Source organism: Lagenorhynchus albirostris, chromosome 7, assembly GCF_949774975.1.
Source record: "Lagenorhynchus albirostris chromosome 7, mLagAlb1.1, whole genome shotgun sequence".
In the NCBI taxonomy this organism is placed as follows: domain Eukaryota; kingdom Metazoa; phylum Chordata; class Mammalia; order Artiodactyla; family Delphinidae; genus Lagenorhynchus; species Lagenorhynchus albirostris.
In genome coordinates, this window is record NC_083101.1 from 81,330,508 (window position 1) to 81,349,582 (window position 19,075).

At 42.5% G+C, this 19,075-nt stretch overlaps 1 long non-coding RNA gene across 3 annotated transcripts in view; it reads left to right on the forward strand.

Annotated features, from left to right (window-relative positions):
* Positions 1–13,928: 13,928 nt before the first annotated feature.
* Positions 13,929–19,075, forward strand: part of LOC132523742 (uncharacterized) — a 42,374-nt gene continuing 37,227 nt past the window's right edge. For all 3 annotated transcript variants that reach the window (XR_009541636.1, XR_009541635.1, XR_009541634.1), the window contains exons 1-2: positions 13,929–14,089; positions 17,875–17,938. This is a non-coding gene — a long non-coding RNA (uncharacterized LOC132523742). The remainder of the gene's footprint in view (positions 14,090–17,874; positions 17,939–19,075) is intronic.

Sequence of the window (19,075 nt, forward strand, 5' to 3'; positions counted from 1 at the left end):
GGTCTAAACCTCATTAGCATAAGGAGACCAACCATCCCTATATGTAGGCATTCAGGGTCCTGGTGCCTGATGACTCCCAGTGCTATGCCTTGTGGCCTCCGCCTCACAGATGACAGAACCAGGCCACCAGACTGTATCACAAAGCCCTCCTGTTTCACAAGGCAGGTGTGGTGTCAAAGACCTTTACCTGTCTAGGGAAGCTCACTGGTGATTCAGTCTGTAGATGAGGGTGTCTGGTTGTCTGTAAGGACTGAAGGCGCCGCTCACAGGCAGTGTCTGTGCTTCCACTTTGTCTTCATCCTCCACACCCTCCACCAGCCTGACAGCTCGGCTCTTCCTTCGCAACAGTTGTCTGGTCACCCATCCCCCGAAAACTGAGGAAGAGTGGCTGGGACAGAGGAACCTCTATAAACTCCTCCACCTGTACTGGAAATATATGTGCAAAGCACACATGAGTTTAGGGACAGCAGAGTCTGGTATGGCTTGGGAATGGAGAACTTTGATGTTACAGGCAGTGGGTGATGGGAAACCAGAGGTGCATGAAGGGGACCATAGTTGATGTGGCAGGGAAAGGCCAAGGTGGCAGCATCTTTAAATTTAAATATGTGGCGGAAGGGAAGCCTCTATTCTGTGTGGTGGGAAGAGAATGTAAACACTGCCTTCAATGGAGGCACATGAATCTGGTTCACTTCTGGAGGACTATCCAAAGTTTTGTGTTCCAAAGCACCTCTACCCATGTGACAGCATTCCACTTGCTCAGGAAGATGACTTCCTACAGAGATAAGTGGCCACTTCCAACTAAGAATTATTGGAATATATGGCCACTTCCATATATCTACTCTGGATATATGCTGTTTACCTGAGGAGTTTGTTTTTTTTTTTTAACCTGGATTTTGCTAACTTTTAGGAATGACAGGTGTTTTCCAACCAGCCCCAGGATCCATCACTCCTACACCTTGACTGTTGATTTAGACATTATGTTACCTGCTTGGCTGTCTGTGGATATCGTGATATGACTCCAATATCTCAAAATTTCTGAATTTCCTTGAGAGTCTTTCCCTGGTAAAAGTGGTCTCCCAGCCAAAAAATTCTTGGCCTCAGTATCTCTGAAGTTACTACTTGGTCCTTCCTCCAGCATCCAGTCCTTCACCCATCTGGCATGGTGAGCCATCAATCTGTGCTTAGTCCTAAGCTGGGCAGTGTCAAGGGTACAAAGATATTTTAGTCATGTTGCCTTCCTACTTTCAAGACACTTCACTATCTGGTTTCCAAAAGAAGACTAATCCACACAAAGTAAGAGCCAGCAATGGAATTATTTATTTATTATTATTTTTTTTTGCGGTACGTGGGCCTCTCACTGTTGTGGCCTCTCCCGTTGCGGAGCACAGGCTCCGGATGCACAGGCTCAGCGGCCATGGCTCACGGGCCCAGCCGCTCCGCGGCATGTGGGATCTTCCCGGACCGGGGCACGAACCCGTGTCCTCTGCATCGGCAGGCGGACTCTCAACCACTGCGCCACCAGGGAAGCCCAACATCCCATTCTTGAGGGGAAAAAGCATCGATGGATAGTCAGAGAAGGCTCCTGGGTGGAGACACATTGGAGTTGAATGTCTAAGGGCAGGCTGTGGGTGAAAGGAGTGTGTGTAGGAGAGAAACTTACCAGTAGATGCATGGACCATGGAGTTCATTTGGCAGTAAGAAATGCAATCTACCTCTAGCAGAGGTGCAGGTGGGTGGACTGGATTGGATTGAGGGGAAAGGTTGGAGGAGCAGGGATGAGGTCTTTTGATGGAGGCATTTATTTTATTTCAATAACTAAAAGTAATTGCTTTTTTTAAAAGTAGGCACACATATACATGGTACAAAATTCCAAAGGCAGAAGAAGGTATGTAGTATGTCTCTTTCTTACCCTTGTCTGCCGTTTTCCTTCCCTGTGTATCTTTCAGAATTGATTCGGCATAGGAGGCATAAATAAAGTGATATATTTTTCTTCACAAATGGAAACATATTACAGACACTTCTTATCCTGTTTTATTTAATAATATGAATATATCTTGTGTATCTTTTCTTTGATGGCTGTACAGTCTTCTTTGATAGAGCTACAACACAATTTATCTTCAATGTCACATTCGGTTATTTAGTTATATGTAAATTTAGTTAATTACAGTTTTTTTGGCTCTGAATAATAATGCTGACACGAACCTCATATATATGTCATTGTACACAAGTATGAATATATATGTAGGAGAAATTCCTAAGAGTTGAATTGATGGATAAAGAGGTTTGAGTATTTTAAATGTTGATATTGCCTAATTGCCCCACCAGTTGTATGGGTTTGTACCCTCACCAAAACTGCCTAAGGGTGCCTCTATTCCCATACATGTCACATTTTTTATCCTTGTCAACCTGAGAAGTGATAAATGTATCCTGTATATTTACAGATTTATTTTAAGGTAGGCTAGGCACCTTTTTGTATGTTTATTTCCGTTTTTGTTAATTATCTGTTACTATTTTTTGCCAATAGATTATTTATCTTTACTTATTGATTTACAACTACTTTTTAACATTATGAAAATTAGCTCTTTGCATATGCATTGCAAATATTTTTTTATTTTTGAATTTTTAAAATTTATTTTTTATACAGCAGGTTCTTATTAGTTATCTATTTTATACATATTAGTGTATATAGGTCAATCCCAATCTCCCAATTCATCTCACCACCACTGACCCCCGCCCTGCCCCGCTTTCCCTGCTTGGTGTCCATACGTTTGTTCTCTACATCTGTGTCTCTATTTCTGCCTTGCAAACTGGTTCATCTGTACCATTTTTCTAGTGCACATATATGCATTAATATACAATATTTGTTTTTCTCTTTCTGACTTACTTCACTCTGTATGACAGTCTCTAGGTCCATCCACGTCTCTACAAATGACCCAATTTTCGTTCTTTTTTTATCTCTGAGTAATATTCCATTGTATATATGTACCACAACTTCTTTGTCCTTTCATCTGTCGATGGGCATTTAGGTTACTTGCATGACATAGCTACTGTGAATAGTGCTGCATTGAACATTGGGGTGCATGTGTCTTTTTGAATTATGGTTTTCTCTGGGTATATGCCCAGTAGTGGGATTGCTGGGTCATATGGTAATTCTATTTTTATTTTTTAAGGAACCTCCATACTGTTCTCCATAGTGGCTGTATCAGTTTACATTCCCACCAGCAGTGCAAGAGGGTTTCCTTTCCTCACACCCTCTCCAGCATTCGTTGTTTGTAGATTTTCTGATGATGCCCATTCTAACCGGTGTGAGGTGATACCTAATTGTAGTTTTGTTTTGCATTTCTTTAATAATTAGTGATGTTGAGAAGCTTTTCATGTGCCTCTTGGCCATCTGTATGTCTTCTTTGGAGAAATGTCTATTTAGGTCTTCTGCCCATTTTTGGATTGGGTTGTTTGTTTTCTTAATATTGAGCTGCCTGAGCTGTTAATATATTTTGGAGATTAATCCTTTGTCCGTTGATTCGTTTGCAAATATTTTTTCCCGTTCTGAGGGTTGTCTTTTCGTCTTGTTTATGGTTTCCTTTGCTGTGCAAAAGCTTTGAAGTTTCATTAGGTCCCATTTGTTTATTTTTGTTTTTATTTCCATTACTCTAGGAGGTGGATCAAAAAAGATCTTGCTGTGATTTATGTCAAAGAGTGTTCTTCCTATGTTTTCCTCTAAGAGTTTTATAGTGTCCGGTCTTACATTTAGGTCTCAAATCCATTTTGAGTTTATTTTTGTGTATGGTGTTAGAGAGTGTTCTAATTTCATTCTTTTACGTGTAGCTGTCCAGTTTTCCCAGCACCACTTATTGAAGAGGCTGTCTTTTCTCTATTGTATATCCTTGCCTCCTTTGGCATAGATTAGTTGACCATAGGTGTGTGGGTTTATCTCTGGGCTTTCTATCTTGTTCCATTGATCTATATTTCTGTTTTTGTGCCAGTACCATATTGTCTTGATTACTGTAGCTTTATAGTATAGTCTGAAGTCAGGTAGTCTGATTCCTCCAGCTCTGTTTTTTTCTGTCAAGACTGCTTTAGCTATTTGGAGTCTTTTGTGTCTCCATACAAATTTTAAGATTTTTTGGTTCTAGTTCCGTAAAAACTGCCATTGGTAATTTGATAGGGATTGCATTGAATCTGTAGACTGCTTTGGGTACTACAGTCATTTTCACAATATTGATTCTTCCAATCCAAGAACATGGTATATCTCTCCGTTGGTATCATCTTTAATTTCTTTCATCAGTGTCTTATAGTTTTCTGCATACAGATCTTTTGTCTCCCTAGGTAGCTTTATTCCTAGGTATTTTATTCGTTTTGTTGCAGTGGTAAATGGGAGTGTTTCCTTAATTTCTCTTTCAGATTTTTCATCATTAGTGTATAGGAATGCAAGAGATTTCTGTGCATTAATTTTGTATCCTGCAACTTTACCAAATTCACTGATTAGCTCTAGTAGTTTTCTGGTGACATCTTTAGGATTCTCTATGTATAGTATCATGTCATCTGCAAACAGTGACAGTTTTACTTCTTCTTCTCCAATTTGTATTCCTTTTATTTCTTTTTCTTCTTTGATTGCCATGGCTAGGACTTCCAAAACTATGTTGAATAATAGTGGTGAGAGTGGACATCCTTGTCTTTTTCCTGATCTTAGAGGAAATGCTTTCAGTTTTTCACCATTGACAATGATGTTTGCTGTGGGTTTGTCGGATATGGGCTTTATTACGTTGAGGTAGGTTCCCTCTATGCCCACTTTCTGGAGAGTTTTTATCATAAATGGGTGTTGAATTTTGTCAAAAATTTTTCATGCATCTATTGAGATGATCATATGGTTTTTATTCTTCAATTTGTTAATATGGTGTATCACATAGATTGATTTGCATATACTGAAGAATCCTTGCATCCCTGGGGTAAATCCCACTTGATCATGGTGTATGATCCTTTTAATGTGCTGTTTTATTTTGTTTGCTAGTATTTTGTTGAGGATTTCTTCAGTGATCTCTTGGTTATTTAGTAACGTATTGTTTAGCCTCCATGTGTTTGTGTTTTTTACGTTTTTTTCCCTGTAATTGATTTCTAATCTCATAGCATGGTGGTCAGAAAAGATGCTTGATATGATTTCAATTTTCTGAAATTTACTGAGGCTTGATTTGTGACCCAAGATGTGATCTATCCTAGAGAATGTTCCTTGTGCACTTGAGAAGAAAGTGTAATCTGCTGTTTTGGATGGAATGTCCTATAAATATTAGTTAAATCTATCTGGTCTATTGTGTCATTTAAAGCTTCTGTTTCCTTATTTATTTTCTTTTTGGATGATCTGTCCATTGGCATAAGTGAGATGTTAAAGTCCCCCACGATTATTTTGTTACTGTCGATTTCCTCTTTTATGGCTGTTAGCAGTTGCCTTATGTATTGAGGTGCTCCTGTGTTGGGTGTATATATATTTATAATTGTTATATCTTCTTCTTGGATTGATCCCCTGATCATTATGTAGTGTCCTTCCTTGTCTCTTGTAACATTCTTTATTTTAAAGTCTATTTTATGTGATATGAGTATTGCTACTCCAGCTTTCTTTTATTTCCATTTGCATGGAATATCTTTTTCCGTCCCCTCACTTTCAGTCTGAATGTGTCCCGAGGTCTGAAGTGGGTCTCTTGTAGACAGCATATATATGGGTCTTGTTTTTGTATCCATTCAGTGAGCCTGTGTCTTTTGGTTGGATCATTTAATCCATTCACGTTTAAGGTAAGTATTGATATGTATGTTCCTATTACCATTTTTTAATTGTTTTGGGTTTTTTTTTTTTAGGTCCTTTTCTTCTCTTGTGTTTCCCACTTAGAGAAGTTCCTTTATCATTTGTTGTAGAGTTGGTTTGGTGGTGCTGAGTTCTCTTAGCTTTTGCTTGTCTGTAAAGCTTTTGATTTCTCCATCGAATCTGAATGAGATACTTGCTGGGTGGAGTAATCTTGTTGTAGGTTCTTCCCTTTCATCACATTAAGTATATCATGCTACTCCCTCCTGGCTTGTAGAGTTTCTGCTGAGAAATCAGCTGTTAACCTTATGGGAGTTCCCTTGTATTTATTTGTCATTTTTCCCTTGCTGCTTTTAAAATTTTTCTTTGTCTTTGATTTTTGCCAATTTGACTACTATGTGTCTCGGCGTGTTTCTCCTTGGGTTTATCCTATATGGGACTCTCTGTGCTTCCTGGACTTGGGTAGCTATTTCCTTTCCCATGTTAGGGAAGTTTTCGACTATAATCTCTTCAAATATTTTCTCTGGTCCTTTCTCTCTCTCTTCTCCTTCTGGGACCCCTATAATGTGAATGTTGTTGCATTTAATGTTGTCCCAGAGGTCTCTTAGGCTGTCTTCATTTCTTTTCATTCTTTTTTCTTTATTCTGTTCTGCAGCAGTGAATTCCACCATTCTGTCTTCCAGGTCACTTATCCGTTCTTCTGACTCAGTTATTCTGCTATTGATTTCTTCTAGTGTATTTTTCATTTCAGTTATTGTATTGTTCATCTGTTTCTTTGTTCTTTAATTCTTCTAGGTCTTTGTTAAACATGTCTGCATCTTCTCGATCTTTGCCTCCATTCTTTTTCCGAGGTCCTGGATCATCTTCACTATCGTTATTCTGAAGTCTTTTTCTGGAAGGTTGCCTATCTGCACTTCATTTAGTTATTTATCTGGGGTTTTTTCTTGTTCCTTCATCTGGTACATAGCCCTCTGCCTTTTCATCTTGTCTATCTTTCTGTGAATTTGGTTTTTGTTCCACAGGCTGCAGGATTGTAGTTCTTGTTGCTTCTGCTGCCTGCCGTCTGGTGGATGAGGCTATCTACGAGGTCTGTGCAAGTTTCCTGATGGGAGGGACTGGTGGTGGGTAGAGCTGACTGTTGCTCTGGTGGGCAGAGCTCAGTAAAACTTTAATCCTCTTGACTACTGATGGGTGGGGCTGGGTTACCTCCCTGTTGGTTGTTTGGCCTGAGGCAATCCAACACTGGAGCCTACCTGGGCTCTTTGGTGGGGCTAATGGCGGACTCTGGGAGAGCTCATGCCAAGGAGTACTTCCCAGAACTTCTGCTGCCAGTGTCCTTGTCCCCACAGTGAGCCACAGCCACCCCCTGCCTCTGCAGGAGACCCTCCAACACTAGCAGGTAGTTCTGGTTCACTCTCCCCTGGGGTCACTGCTCCTTCCCCTGGGTCCCAATGTGCACACTACTCTGTGTGTGCCCTCCAAGAGTGGAGTCTCTGTTTCCCCCAGTTCTGTCAAAGTCCTGCAATCAAATCCCAGTAGCCTTCAAAGTCTGATTCTCTAGGAATTCCTCCTCCCGTTGCCGGACCCCCAGGTTGGGAAGCCTGACGTGGGGCTCAGAACTTTCACTCCAGTGGGTGGACTTCTGTGGTATAAGTCTTCTCCCGTCTGTGAGTCACCCACCCAGCAGTTATGGGGTTTGATTTTACTGTGATTGCGCCCCTCCTACAGTCTCATTGGGGCTTCTCCTTTGTCTTTGGATGTGGGGTATCTTTTTTGGTGAGTTCCAGTGTCTTCCTGTCGATGATTGTCCAGCAGCTAGTTGTGATTCTGGTGTTCTCGCAAGAGGGAATGAGAGCACATCCTTCTACTCTGCCATCTTGGTTCCAAAACTACCACATCTTCTTTATCCATTCATCTGTTGAAGGACATTTAGGTTGCTTCCATGTCTTGGCTATTGTAAACGGTACTGCTATGAACATTGGGGTGCATGCATCTTTTTGAAGAAGAGATTTTCGGATATATGCCCAGGAGTGGGGATTGCTTGATCATATGGTATCTCTACTTTTAGTTTTTTAAGGAACCTCCATAATGTTCTCCATAGTGGCTGCACCAATTTACATTCCCACCAACAGTGTGGAAGGGTTCCCTCTTACACACCCTCTCCAGCATTTATTATTTGTAGAATTTTTGATGATGGCCAATTCTGACTGGTGTGAGATGATACCTTATTGTAGTTTTGATTTGTATTTCTCTAATAATTAGCGATGTTGAGCATATGCCTGCTGGCCATCTGTATGTCCTCTTTGGAGAAATGTCTATTTAGGTCTTCTGCCCATTTTTTGATAGGTTGTTTGTTTTTTTGGTATTCAGCTGTATGGGCTATTTGTATATTTTGGATATTAAGCCCTTGGCAGTCGCATTGTTAGCAAACATATCCTCCCAGTCTGTAGGTTGTCTTTTTGTTTTGTTTATGGTTTCCTTGCTGTGCAAAAGCTTATAAGTTTGATTAGGTCCCATTTGTTTATTTTTGCTTTTATTTCTTTTGCCTTGGGAGACTGACTTAAGAAAACTTTGCTATATGTCAGAGAATGTTTTGCCTATGTTCTCTTCTAGAAGTTTTATGGTGTCATGTCTTATATTTAAGTTTTTAAGCCATTTTGAGTTTTTTTGTGTGTGTATTGTATGAAGGAGTGTTCTAACTTCATTGATTTATATGCTGCTGTCCAGCTTTCCCAATACTACTTGCTGAAGAGACTGTCTTTTCCCTATTGTATATTCTTGCCTCCTTTGTTGAAGGTTAATTGACCGTAGGTGTGTGGGTTCATTTCTGGGCTCTCTGTTCTGTTCCATTGATCCATATATGTTTTTGTGCCAATACCAAGCTGTTTTGATTACTCTAGCTTTGTAGTATTGTCTGAAGTCTGGGAGGGTTATATCTCCAGATTTGTTCTTTTTGCTCAGAATTGCTTTGGCAGTTCTGGGTCTTTTGTGGTTCCATATAAATTTTAGGATTATTTGTTCTAGTTCTGTGAAAAATGTCATGGGTAACTTGATAGGGATCACAATAAATCTGTAGATTGCTTTGGGTAGTATGGCCACTTTAACAATATTAATTCTTCCAATCCAAGAGCATGGGCTATCTTTCCATTTCTTTGAATCATCTTCAGTTTCCTTTATCAATGTTTTATAGTTCTCAGCATATAAGTCTTTCACGTCCTTTGTCAAGTTTATTCCTAAGTATTTTATTTTTTTGATGCAATTTTATTTTATTTTTGTTATTTATTTATTTATTTGGCGGCTTGTGGGATCTCAGTTCTCTGACCAGGGATTGAACCTGGGCCATGGTAGTGCAAGCTTGGAATCCCAACCACTAGGCCATCAGGGAACTCCCTGATGCGATTTTAAAAAGGATTGTTTTTTATTTTCCCTTTCTGATATTTCATTGTTAGTGTAAAGAAATGCAGATTTCTGTATGTTAATCTTGTATCCTGCTACCTTGCTGAATTTATTTATCAGTTCTGGTAGTTTTCGTGTGGAGTCTTTAGGGTTTCCTATATATAGTATCATCGTTTTATTATTTATTTTTATTGGAGTATAGTTGCTTTCCAATATTGTGTTAGGTTATACTGTACAGCAAAGTGAATCAATACAAAGAAACAATTACTACATGTTATTTTAAAAACCTCTTCTTATTATCTATTCAAAACCAAAATAGATCCTTACATTTAAGATAATTTAGGAATAGTCCCACCTGAACCTGGGATGGATTTTAACCTTCAACAACTTCCTTGAACTTGAAAATTCCATAATACAAGAACAAGAAGACTTTCTACCAAACAGCACTGAATGATTGGTTAATAAAAATCAAATAAGGTGAATATACAAGTAAAAAGCAGCTTGTATTAGCTTTTAAATAGCAGGTCAGGAAACCTACAAAATAGCTTTTATTCCTTCCCTATATGTATTGTAAGGCCTAAAGTTTCATGTGCTGCCTTGACATCTTTGAGCCTTACAGGGTCCCAGAGGCCTAACCATGAGTTCTATTCTCACCAGATATGCCCCTCGCCCAGTGGGAAAAGTCCCCTACTCACTAGTTTCCCTGTCAGCTGGACCAGCTGAACGTGACCCGTCCTCAACCTAATGGGCTTCACCTCCCCACAGCATGTGGATTATTCAAACAAACCAATCATATCCTCCCATGGGAACCAAGGGTCACCTCACCCTCTTGTTACTACAAAGCCTGCCTCTTGTAGCCCGTTTGTTCAGTCTATTTCTGAGAGCAGCGCAGTGTGGCACTACATGGTGTTTTGTGTCCTCCTCCCCTGGGCTGTGAATATATGTGATTAATAAATTGCTGTCAATCACATAGGTCCAGTGTCAGGTGTTGTGTGTTTGGCCATTCCCAGAACCCTAGGGTGGGACTCTCCCACACCAGTGGGATGAAGAGAAGGTGAACAGAATACTTTATCTCCTACCCAATCAGCTCCTGCTTCCTGCAGCTACTGCCACCTTTTTGTTGCTGCAACATTTCTCAGTCTCCCATTAGCCTGACCTCTTGCCCCAGACAAAATCATCAGATTCAGCAAACTTGGCACCAGCTCCAACTGGTGCACTGTTTACCTTACAGATAACCCACAATCACTGTCATCCCACTAAGCCATTAAAACCATCTGCTGCAAACTCCTCTACGGCAACTTACCCAGCCCTTGCTCCTCTGTCTCAGAGCTGAGGAGTCAGAGCCAAAGCCAATCTTATGCCTTTTTGTAGACTAGGCATTTAGTACAGGTTTACTTATTGATTTGGTACCTACTGACAGAGGGTGCTTGTGTGGATAGGACAGTGGGATCAGTGTCTTTCTAAACAAGGGCAGACTCATGTAATGAACACACTGGCGGAGCACAGACTCCGGACGCGCAGGCCCAGCGGCCATGGCTCACGGGCCTAGCCGCTCTGCGGCATGTGGGATCCTCCCGGACCGGGGCACGAACCCGTGTCCCCTGCATCGGCAGGTGGACTCTCAACCACTGCGCCACCAGGGAAGCCCCCAGCACCATTTATTGAAGAGACTGTTCTTCCTCATTGAATGGTCTTGGCACTCTTGTCAAAAATCAGTTGGCCATCAGTTGGCCATAGATAGTTTATCCCTGGACTCTTAATTCTATTTCATTGATGTATATGTCTCTCCTTGTGCCAGTAACACACTGACTTAGTTACTGTTGCTTTGTAATAAGTTTTGAAATTGGGAAATGTGAGTCCTCCTACTTTATTCTTTTTTAGAATTGTTTTGGTTATTCAAGGTCCCTTGAAGTTCCATGTGTGTTTTGGAATCAGCTTGTCAATTTTTACAAAGAAGTCAGCTGAGATTCTGGTAGGTGTTGTGTTGAATCTGTAGATCAATCTGGGGAGTATTGCCATCTTGATAATGTTGTCTTCCAATCCATGAACCTGAGATTTTGAAAAAAATCTTTTTTCCTTAAATTTCTTAAAAAAAAATAGTAGTTGATTTACAGTGCTGTTAGTTTTGGTATATAGTGAAGTGATTCATAAAAAAATCCTTACTTAGATCTTTTTAAATTTCTTTCAATAATTTTTCAGTTTTCAGAGTGTACATTTCGCACTCCTTTTGTAAATTTATTCCTAAGTATCATTCTTCCTGATGCTACTAAGAAGGGAAGTTTTAAAATGTTTCATTTTCAGGTTATTCATTGAAAGTATGTAAAAATACAACTGATTTTTGTATACTGAGCTTGTAATCTGCAACCTTGCTGAACTCATTTATTAATTCTAGTAGTTCTAAGTGCATTTCTTACGACTTTTCTATGTATAAGATCATGTGTTCTGTGAATAGATATAGTTTTACTTTTTCCTTTCCAATCTGGATGCCTTTTACTTCTTTTTCTTGCCTAACAGACCTGGCTAGAACCTCCAGTACAATGTGAATGTAAGTAGTGAGAATGAACATTCTTTTCTTTTTCAAGATCTTAGGGGGGAAAGTATTCAGTCTTTTACCATTAAGTGATGTTAGTGGTGGTTTTTTCGCAGATGCCCTTTATCAGGCTGGGGAAATTCCCTTTTACTCCTAGTTTTTTGAGTGTGTTTATCACGAAGGGTTGTTCCCTGGTTGCTCTTATGTCATGCTGGAAGACAGATGGATAATCCTGTGCCATGGGATTGCTCTTCTTGACCAGCCAATGGCCTCTCACCTATTCTCCCTGCTGGTAGCAGTGTGAGTAAGCTAGGGGTTCAGTCAGCACTAAAAGATTATTCTAGGAATGTTGTGCTTATGGCCTAAAGAATTCAAGAAAAGACATGGTTGGAGGTACATTGTTCTACATTTACATTATAAAATTCCAAAGGGTAAATTTAACAATCTAGAAAACAAATTAGCATTCAGACTTGACTATATACTCTGGGTAAGATTTGCATTTGTGCTCATCATTAATGAAACACTGTAGCAACCAATGAAAGAGTCTTTAGAAGCCTGTATTCGCAGGTGGCAAGATGGATGATGTGGTGGCATAAGTAATGATGTAACTAGCGTTAAATAAATGGTATTAGGAAACTAGAGAGGCAAGAAGATCTATATTGTTTCAGAACAAAAAGGTTCTGAAGTTATGACCTTGTGAGTAATAATACCATCATTACCTTTTTCTCATGTGTGAGATGTGAAATTAGCTAGGAATGATGCATCTGAAATAAAGACAAAAAGAGATGGTTCTTAGTACCAAGAATTTTATGTGCACTGATATGACAGCAAGCAAATATGTAAGTCCCACTTCTTTACTCATTACCCCAAATCTTCATTAATAAAATATTATACTTCACATGGGGTCATGAATTTCATAATACATATTTTAATCAAATTGTTTACATAATCAGGGTCCTTGCAAAAACATTTACTTGGGATCCTGCATATTGTAAACATGGTCTTGGAGGCTGTACAGTAAAACCAACGGTTAGGAGTATGGGCTCTGGAGTCAGAATACCCAGATTCCACTTATTAGCTAGGTGACCTTGGACAGGTTGTTTAATCTCTCTGTGCCTCACTTTCTACATCTGTATAATGTAAACAATGAAAGTATGGTACTTCATGGTGACGTTGTGAAGTTTAAATTACTTAATATGTACACTGTTTAGTGTGTGGCATTTCATTTAAAAGTGAGAGCAATATATAGCACCGTACTTTAAGACCTTGTACTGTCTTCCCTACTGGTAAGTTTCATGGTAGTAAGGACAAAATGAGTTCCTCTTTGTATTCCCCACACGATGAAGTGAATTGTATTTGTGACATAGAAACTGAATTCATCTGGAAACTTGGGGTATATTAAAATGTAAATAAAATATTTAAAAAATTAAAAAATAATTTAAATAAAAAGAGCCTCAGCATATCGTTTGTATTTCTTTAGTTATTGCTTTATAATTAGTTGTTGGGGGGCTTCATGACTTTTAACTTTTTTTGTTACCCCCACTTTCTTCAAAGTACCTAGTTCGGTAAAAATGCACATTACAGCCCTCAGAACGGCTAACTGGATAGTCTGAAGGACAAGGGTGCTGCAGCAAAAAGTGGGCCACATCAGGGTACAGCTTTGCTGATGGAGACAGAAGACCAATCATCTCAGAAAGCGGCGCACAGAAAGAGTTGGGCCAGTCAAGCACTTTGTGAGGCTTATTTGGACCCTCCGTTGTGCGGTACTGCTAAAGTCTATGCCCTGATGCCAGGGTCGTGGGGCCGGAGGCCTGAGTGGGCAGCTGGCCTCGGTAGGAGAGGCTGGCTTCAGCCGAGGCCGCCGGGTGAGTCATTCTCACCTCCCCAGGCAGGAGCGGGCGGCCGGACGCTTCGCCCCGGCGCGGGCGGTATTGGGAGGTGCCGCAGCCCCCGAGGAGCCCCCTCCCGGGCCGCCTCCTCCGGGCGGGCACTAACCCTGCCGCGGCGCTGGTGGGGAGCGCCCACCGGCACCCGGACCCGCAGCTCTTCGGGGCGGGCCGCCGCTCCTCAGCCGTCCTTTGGCGCCTCATCCCGCTTGCTGTAGCCGACTGAAGCGCGGGAAAGGAGCGTGGAGGAGCAGGAGGGCGGGGCGGAGCGCACGTCTCCAGGCCCGCGGATTTCGTCTCGCGCGTGCGCACGCGCCATACCCCGCGTGGGGCGCGGAGGGTGGGTGTGTTCTAGACGCGCGGGCTGACGCCATCTCACCGTGCTGCTCCACCCGCGCCGCTTGCTCCCAGCGCTCGGGTAATTCGGGTAACCCGGCTAGGCTAGGGTCAGCCAGCGCCGGACCAGCGTCCAGCATCGTGGCCGTCCCGGTAAGCGGGGGCGGGGTCGGCGGGGACCTGGCAGGCACCGTGAGGGGCGGGTCTGCGGGCAGCGGACTCTGAGGTGTTGTATGGGAGCCGCCCCCGAGGGGGTCCCTGTGCATATGAGCCACGCGTGTCCCTGCCTCTACCTCTTGGGAGCGTCCCGGAAGTGGTGTGCGGAGCCGCCCCCATGGAAGACCCACGTGCGAATGGAGACTCTCAGGGCGCTCTCTGCATTTGCTGCCACGGGGAGTCCCTGTGTGCAGGACACCAGCCCCAGAGAGACCAGCTGTGTACATGCGGGACGGCAAGGGTGGTCTCTGGTGTTGTCTCAGTGGAAGAGCATTTGGGAACATGGGGAGCCTCGGGAGCCTGCACTGTGGGGATGGACCCCACAGAGGACCGCTGTATATATACAGGAGGACCTGAGACTGTTCCTCAGAACTGCCTGGAAGGAATGTCTAACTGGAAGGAGAGGTTCAGGAGTAACTTCCCTTATGCCCAAAGGTCTTTGGCCTTGACCTCCTTGAGGGTTCAGTGTGCCTTAAGTTGTGATCCCTCCAACGTGGTCGAGAGGCAGGGGCCCTGTGGGACTGCGCCTTTGTCCATTCCTCCCCGAACCCCGTTAGAATGTGTATTCTCCGTGGTAGCCCAGTTGGCTTCAAGCTGGATTTTAGTGGAGGCAGGAACTTATGTAGGAGAACAAGGTGTAAGAGAGGAGAGGACCAGAGAGACCTCTGAAGCAAAGAAAGGAGATTTGAGGCTCTGGGCTTGACTCTCAGGAAGAAAACAGTAAAATCAGGTAGAATAACTGACTCTGGCAGGTCCTGTAAAGAAAGTACTTTGAAGGAAAAAAGAAAGGATACGTAGGATTATTGAGCACCAGTGTGCGAGGCACTATACTAGCTATGTTTAATCGTATAACTCTTAAAATAACGTTGTGAAATTATCCCTTGAGGGATAATTAAACTGAGACTTAGATTAAGCAACTTGATAAAGGTCATAAAGGTTGGAATCATGAAATCTGTTTTTCAGATTTTATTTGGGAAGAAATATTAGAGACAGAAGCAAGAGTATATGTTTGCCTAAATTTAAGAGCTAGAACTATAAAACTCTTAGAAGAAAGCAGGTGAAAATCTCCGTGACGTTGGATTTGGGAATGGTTTCTTAAGTATGACATTAAAAGCACAACAAAAGAAAAAAATAGATAAATTGGACTTCATCAAAATTTAAATCTTTTGCGTTTCAAAGGGCACTATCATTTGATAGTGAGAAGACAACCCATGGAATGGGAGGAAATATTTGCAAATCATATAGCTGATAAGGGATTAATAATCCAGTTAAAAAAAGAACTCCTACAGCTCAACAACAGCAAAAAATCCAGCCCAATTCAAAAATGGGAAAAGGACATGAATAGACATTTCTTCAAACAAGATATACAAATGGCCAACCAGCACATGAAAAGATGCTCAACATCATTAGTCATTAGGGAAATGCAAATGAAAACCGCAGTGAGATATTACTTCGCATCCACAGCAGGCTATTCTCAAAAAGAAAAAAAAAAAGGAAAATAACATGTTTGCGAGGATGTGGAAAAATTAGAATTCTGCTGCATTGCTGGTGGAAATGTAAAGGGTGCAGCTGCTGTAGAAAATGTTTCATGGTTCCTCAAAATGTTAAAAAGAACTTCCATATAACCTAGCAATTCTACTCTGGGGTAAATATCCAAAAGAAATGTGATGTGTTATGGAAACTGACTAAATTCCAAAATTTAGTAGCTTTCTCCTGTGATCAGAGAAATCCCTACTTCCCTTTTCAAAGGTTTCTTTTGCTTTATTACTGCCTGGGGTTTACCCCTCCCCATGTTCTAAAGATCACAGTTACATTTTTGAGCCTTTTACAAATGTCTGCCAGTCCCACATCAAGAATCAAATGAAGGCACAAAAGGATAATTTACATTTAATATGCAGGATGAGATGGTTACAGCCTGTTAGGAGGGCTGCAGGCTCTCCATAGCTACATGTCTTTATAGAATGAGCTGAGGGAGAGGAGTTCCCTAGATGCCTTCTCCTTCCCTATTTCTTCCCTAGCTCATACTGTGGAATTAGGGTGTGCCTTGCATACACGCAAATTCCATGCTGCCCATGTATGCCTTACTGTCTTACAGATGCTTCTCTTACTCTCATGGTTACAGCAGTGTATTAGTTTTCTATTACTGTGTAACAAATTACCACAAATGTGGTTTAAAACAACCCACAGTTTATTATCTCATAGTCTCGGTGGGTCAGTTGTCCAGCTTGGTCCTCTGCTTATGGTCTTACAGGTCTGCAGTCAAGGTGTTAGCTGGGCTGTGTTCTCATCTGGAGGCTTGACTGGGGAAGAGTCTTCCAAGCTCACTCTGGTTGTTGGCAGAATTCATTTCTTTGCAGTTGTGGGACTGAGAGCCCTAGCTTCTTGCTGGCTGTCAGCTGGAGGCCACTCTCAACATCTAAAGGCCACCACAGTTCCTAGAGGCCACCTGCAGTTCTTTTCCACGTGGGGTTTCCCAACGTGGCCACTTCATCAAGCCAGAAAGTAGTCTCTAGAGTATGCTAGAAGACAGTCTTATATTATGTAATGTAATATAATCATATGTATGACATCCCGTCACCTTTGCTGTGTGCTGTTGATTAGAATCAAATCACATGTCCACCCACACTCTCGAGGATGGGATTACACAAAGCATGAATACCAGGAGGTGGGAATCATGAGGGGAAGCCACCTTGGAGACTGTCTCTGCAAACAAGGAAAGGTTTAGGTTGTTATCTGCTCTCATTTCTTCCATTTCATTCAGCCACATGGGCATTCTACTTTCTTGTTTCACTGCTATTTACCACCACCTGCCCCTGACCTTTGAAGTTTTTTCCAAACCCTTCTCAGATTACCACAAATTTTTCAGCATTCACGTTGTCCCTATGATAATGTCTTCTCTCTTTTCTTCCTTGATAAGGACAAAGAAATCCCCAGTTCCACCTATCAGCTAAAGAAGTAATGAATAAGCATAATTTGTAGGGTCTTTGTTAATTGACTTCCTTTTTAACCAGAGTGTCTCTCCTGGGACTTCTCCAGCATAGGGAAAGCTGTTTTTTTTGTTTTTTTTTCATGAATCATTTGTTCTTACGCATTGCTAATCACTGTTGAGAGAGGCAAACCGTCATGGACCTTTAGTATTCCTGAATGTTTTTCTTACTGAGTATGCCAAGAATACAAGGCCCTGATTGTTTTCCATGCCATTTCTCAGGATTGTATTTGCAACAATCAACCTTGACAGATAAGGCAACATTTCCCCCTGGAAAAAGATCAGGCTTGTTTCTTACTATAAAATAAGCTGTGAATCACGAACCTCAGTGCTGCACACATATGCCTTACTGCCTTACAGATGTTCCTCTCTTGTAACACAGCCCACTGTATGTGCATGCATCTATCATAGATCCTGTGCCACCCCCATGGCACTTGGTAGACATGGGAAACTGACGCAAAAAACCATGCTAAAGCTCTTGCTATGGCTGTGCTATGAGTAATAAAATCCTTTATATCTGATCCAGGAGTCTTGTGTCTTCTGCCAGCATTCATGGAACAGTAACAGGATAGCTAGTTAAGTTACAAAGAGTAAAATCTCACACCCTGCACAGATCTTGACAGTCCTTATCACTTGTTTTTCTAGAAGTTAAAGCTGATTTTGTTAATTTATCAAGCACCTCATGTGCGTATCTTGGAGCTTGCAGCCCTGAACCAAGCCCCTCTCTTGTCCTCAGGCCAGCCTGGATGTAGACGGTAAGGAAGGGGACGCAGAGACTCGGATGGCTACACATCTGACCTGTGAGTATCCACCTAAGTGTTCCAGTCTGTTGGGTGAAGGCTTTGGCTTGGTGTGAGCTCTCGAGAGAGCCTAGGTAGTGTTTGACAATCTCTGCGGTGGCCGAGGTACAGAGGACTGCTACACCGGAGGTCCTGGTGCCGAGGGTGAGAGGTGAGGGAGGTGCACGTGGCTCACTTCAGCTTTACCTCTGCTGATGAGCGCAGAGTGAACACACCCTAACGCCAGATTGAGACCCTGGAGCCTGGGAGAGGAGGTGTGCTAATCCACCCCTACTCACCCCCAGTGTCGGCAGACCCACTACCTCTTTAGGACGGGCACCTGGGCCTGGCTCCGGGGTGGAGGTCCTAGGTGCGGGTGTTGCAGGAGTCTGGAATTGCCCACATTGGGAAGAGGCCACATTCCCTTCAGCTCCAGGCCCCAGGCCCATTTGTGCCTGCCTGGTGGGGCTTTCAGGGCAACAGATGCTCCCAGCTTGGCAGGCAGGAGCCGGGGAGGGGTATGGCAGGAATTTCAGCTCAGAAGCTGGGCTAGAACAGGGCTTGGGGTGAGCTGGGCCCCTGTACGCTTGTATGTGTAACAAGGGTCAAAGGGCCTGGGTGCCTTGGTGCTCCTGGGTTCCCAGCCGAGCACTGAGCCCACCAGGGACCAGCTGCCCTGATGACTGTGCAGCTGTTACTGAGGGAGCTACTGCTTCCTGGACTGCAGATGACCCATTACCTTCAGAAGTGTGTGATATTTGTGTGCCCAGCATAGTTGCAGACTTTACTCAATGTGTGGCTACCTAGGGACAGGGTTAGAGTTAGGACTATGCTTGGAACAGCACTGACACAGTGGTTACGGATTGGAGGTAGGTAGTGGTAAGCATAGGGCTGGAATCACGGTGATGTTAAAGTAGGGTTTGGAATTGCGTTTATGGTTCCTGTTGATAAGAGCTAGTGCATCTTGTAGATCTCACCTATAGTAGCTGGAGAATCTGCTTATCTACATGGTGAGAATTGAAAGGGTCTATAAAAGTCTGCTTTCTTCTCCAGCACTCTGAAGTGTGGGTGGAGTAGGGGTGTCCTATCTGAGTTGATCTGGCACCATTTCCCTGTTAAAAAAGAGACGACAGGCCCAAAATGGAGTCACTTATGCTA